The sequence below is a fragment of the Dendroctonus ponderosae genome, unplaced genomic scaffold, assembly GCF_020466585.1.
Source record: "Dendroctonus ponderosae isolate FM_Combo_2020 unplaced genomic scaffold, Dpon_F_20191213v2 Dpon_F_20191213_10, whole genome shotgun sequence".
NCBI classification, from domain to species: domain Eukaryota; kingdom Metazoa; phylum Arthropoda; class Insecta; order Coleoptera; family Curculionidae; genus Dendroctonus; species Dendroctonus ponderosae.
The window spans coordinates 3,923,854-3,928,502 of NW_026017111.1; the positions used below are offsets into that span (position 1 = coordinate 3,923,854).

The following is a 4,649-nucleotide window of genomic DNA, read 5'->3' on the forward strand; positions in this document are numbered from 1 at the left end:
CACAGTTTGACTTAAACCCAGGCAAGAAAAAATATACCAACAATCACAAGCAGTCAGGAAAATAAATCAAAATGAATTAATATTGTTTCAGTCATGGATATCCTGGCCGTGATTGTCTTCTTCGGGCGATCTGCGAAGGTTCCGAATTATCCACCTTGGGAACTGGGGTGTTTGGGGACATTGTTCATCTAGTTCTAACGTGAGAATGCCCGGTTGAACCGCACTTTTTCGCATTTAATTTAACAGTTGTTTGCTCATAGTCCATCTGCAAGTTTGAATGGCAACTTGACCGAAGTGTACCAAGAGGCGGAGCGCCAGGGCAAGAAGAAGGGCCGATGTAGGAAGTACCGGAAAACCTGCTCATTTAGTATCCTGAAAATGTTCACCTGGGTCGGGGACTTTCTCACCAAAACTGGCTTACCTAATAAAGGCTCCAGTTAAGTTCAGCGCTTGTTCTGTACCCATCCTAAGTCCTAAACACTAATAAACACTGTTTCAAAGTGGAACTGAGCAAATTCTTCGGTTGATGCGTGGAAGATTTGCAGTCTTAAACCTTGCCGAGGCAAGTAAATGCAAGAAGAGAGCCATTTGTACTCAAATCTAGTACAAAATGAAACCCATTGAAACCCTGACTGTTTCTCGGGAATTAAACGCACCTGTCGCCTGAGGATGGCTTGGGCCCGTGTCGAGCCATAATGACTTCATCAACTGAGTTCGCTTTGTTTTCCCAAGATGTGCCGCCTCGATGAGCCGACGTGTTGAGACAGAGTATTCGCGTTTTCCGTGCACCCACCTGCCCAAACTTGATTTTTTATATTCATATTTATGGGCCCGTGCTGGCTTAACTTTAAAACCAGGCGAATAAGTAAAACTAGATGAGTATTCCCGCAGGAAACAAGAATGGTTAACCGACTTTGTTCTCACATTTGCTTCAGGTTCCTCAACATTCACAAGATTTTTTAAAACTTGAACTTGCTCTGAAAACGTGAAATTTATTACGATTTTTATCGCACGGGCCACATTAATTTGCCCACATTGGCGGTCGATGGACGCAACTGCGGTTCTCCTTTTAGAAATTCGCCTCGTCCAAACGAACGCAAGTAGCAACTTGAATTTTTTCCGTCTTCAGAACACACTTGACTCTAAAGATGTTGAGAGTTTCATAAAATTAGGCCAAAATCCTAATTTTTGCCAGCCTTGTAAATACCGACCTCAATGTGGACGTTTACGTCCGATTGTGTTCTCGCCTTTAAAACTTAGAATCTTCCAATCTAAAGCAAGAAACACTTTGGCATTTTCACCCATCTTTAGAAGACACTACACTCTACAGATTATGGGAGTTTCATAAAAATCAAATGGGATCCTGATTTTTGCTTGCTTAGTAAATATCGGTGTCAAGATAGTTGACTTTAGCCAATTGCGCTCTGTCCTTTAAACATTTGCATTTTCCAAACTAAGGCATGTAGTCATTTCGAATTATCACCAGCTTTAGAAGAGACTTGACCCCAAATTTACGGAGGGTCTCATAAAAATGGCCCAGAATGCGGATTTTTGCCAGCTTAGTGAATACGGATCTAAAAATTGGTGGTTTTAGTCAATGGCACTATTTCCTTAAAAATTATCATCTTCCAAACTAAAGCAAGTAACAACTTGATATTTTCACACATCTTTAGAAGACAGTAGACGCTACAGATGGTGATAGTTTTATAAAAATCGACTTGAATCCTGATTTTTGCCGGCTTAGTAAATACCGGTGTCAACATTTTAACCAATAGCGCTCTCTTCAATAAACATTTTCATCTGCCAAAGTAAAGCAGGAAGCAATTTGATGTTTTTACCCTGATTGAGAAGACACTTTACTCTACACATCCTGAGGGTTTAGTAAAAATAAGCCACAGCCCTTAATTTGCCAGCTTAGCAAATACTGATCTCAATGTAGATGTTTTTGCGCGATTGTGCTCTCTTCTCAAAAAATTCGAATCTTCCAAACTAAAGCCACAAACATTTTGATATATTCACCCATCCTTAGAAGACACTTGAGCCTACACATGCTGAAAGTTTTATATCAATGACCTAGAATCCTGATTTTTACCGACTTGGTAAATAGAGCAGCAGATCGTACAGCAAAAATCGTTTATTTTTCCCAATGGCGCTCTCCCTCCCAAAAACGGAAGCAAGTAGCAACTTGACATTTTTCACTCCGCAAAAAACACTTAGTTCGGAACACGGCAAAAATTTCACAAAAATCGCCCTAAATCCTGACGTTTGCCGGTTCAATAAATATTGCTCTCAAATTGAAACTTTTTACTCAACTGTATTCTCTCTTTTACAAATTCGGCTCGTCTTAACTTAAAAAAACTTCAGCTTAACCCAGTTAATGATACACGCACTTTTAGAATCCCTAGTGTGAATTTGACTGTTGTATTAAAAAACCCCAACCCTCCTGATTTAATAAAGAATATTAATATTTAAAAAAATGCATTTTATTGCATTTTTGGTTTAATATTAAAACACATTCTCACGCTCGTATAAATTAAATAAATATTTATTGGGAATTGTTAATCAGGGTTCTCAACATTCGGCCGGACATTTTATGGATTTATGACTGTTTGGGCGAATAGAATGTACGTTTATTATATTTTATCCATAACTCACTGAAGGAAAATATTATGTCGATTTTGTCCGGGTGTTCGATTCATTATGGTTTCGGCTGAATTAATTTAGATGATTTATCGATTATTATACAATTTGCTGAACAAATTTTCAATATTTTCTTGCGCCAAAATCATTAATTACTGTACATTTGCTCAGTTCTAGTACAATTCAACGCAAGTGGCCACTCCTTTAAAGGTGCGTGTGGTCCTTAATATAAAACGTTCAGCCATAACAAATTGCAAATATGCAGATTGCATTATTCATAATGGGATTTTAATCAAGGAAATTTGATGATCCGGAGGCGTACAATTACGGCCAAAGATCATCATTAAGAAGCCCAAGATATTGTAATTACTCAAAACTTTGCCTCGTTTCGTTGATATCAATCTTTCGGTAGTCTACACTTTGTAGAATAATTTTTCAAGTGGATTTTCTAATTGCTCTGTTGATACTTGGGGCTCATCATTAGCCAGATCAAATCATAGACAATTTCCAACAAATTAAACCATGCAATTTCGTTTTAATGATGGAATAATTTCAACAAAATGGGCCATTTAGGTTCTAATCTGGCGCACAAATCAACATAAATCCATTGAAAGTTTCAAATAATTAAATGTAAATTTATACTGTAGGTTTTCAGAGGAACTCGCTTTGAGAACATCAAACCATCACCAACAGAGCATATCTGACTATTTATTCAGAATTTCAATTTCTTTGGTGTTTTTTTATTGGGATTGGACACAAGTCTGGAAGTGTTGGTGGTCAGGTTTAGGGTGTTTAGCGATGGACAAGGAAGATGATTCATCAGTGCGATTCCTGATATTTAAGTTAACAAGTTCGCCAAATCTGCCCAAACTAAACCAATTTAAGTCTAATTTTTAGGCAAAATTGCCCAAAAAAAGATTTTGGGCAATTTTGAAGTTTTGAATGTTTTCCCTGCCAGTAAAAACACTTTCCCAATGTCGATTCCTCCATTTCGCTCTGCAAACACCAGCAGTGCGTTTAGTTAATTAAAAGTCATCAGCTTTTCGATTAGACGTGGAAACTGTTTCCTTAACGGTGTTTCCGCGACTTCAGAAAGAACTTCAAGCCGATTAAGCAATGCATTAAGTGCGCAACTAAAATGTGGAATATTATATTTAATTCAGTTGTGTTGCAGTTGGAAAAACAGAGAAACGGCCCCCGTTCATATTCATTGCCTGCAAAATGGGAAATCCAATTATGTTGAGCTGTTCTACTAGCACGAAACGGGCCTCGATCAGATTTCACAGCAGTAATTTTGCAATATATACGGAAAACCCGCTTTTCTTGAGGTCCCGAGGAAAACAGGGCTGGTGGAAAATTGCCCCAGCTGTAATTAATATCCGAACAATAACTGGCAGGTAAATGCAGTTTGGAGGTCCATAATTGCAAAACTGACTTGCTAGAAACATGATGTTACTATTTGCGCTGCTGATGTTTTCCTCGCCCGATGTAGTTCTTGCTGATTGGGACAAAGTGTATAAAACCACAATAGAGTTAAGAACTGTATTAAGTAAAGTTATCTGGCCGTTCAATGAAAATAATCCCAAAACGCTTCAAATTCAGTGTGGATAAATAAATAATTCTGCCCAAGGAAAACCGGGCTTCAGCTAAATTTGACACCTCTTCGTATACACACCAGTCCGCTTATAATATAAATCCCAGGTTTCCCCCGTAGGTTTCTGCAGTGAATTTTATTGGACAGGTAAAAGATAACTTTGTAAATAATTTAAAATCAACCGTGCCAACGTCAGTCATTTTGGGAAGTCGAAAAGTTTACCCGTTCCGACAATAAAATACAAATTCATGTCCGGTACCTGACTGGAAAGAACATGGAAAGCGCGTTTAGTCTCAGCGTTTTCCGACGTTGTTAAATAGTTTATATTGATTATTTCGATTAAAGAATGCTCGCCTTGTATTCGATGTACAACAATTCACTGACGAGCGAACTATTTTGCGCTTAAAACTTGATT

The 4,649-nt window shown here is 38.0% G+C and overlaps 1 long non-coding RNA gene across 1 annotated transcript; it reads left to right on the forward strand.

Annotated features, from left to right (window-relative positions):
* The first annotated feature begins 95 nt into the window (after positions 1-95).
* LOC125502793 lies at positions 96-446 on the forward strand. Its single transcript, XR_007280537.1, has 2 exons — positions 96-199; positions 261-446. It is a non-coding gene; the product is annotated as an uncharacterized LOC125502793 (long non-coding RNA).
* The last annotated feature ends 4,203 nt before the right edge of the window (positions 447-4,649 follow it).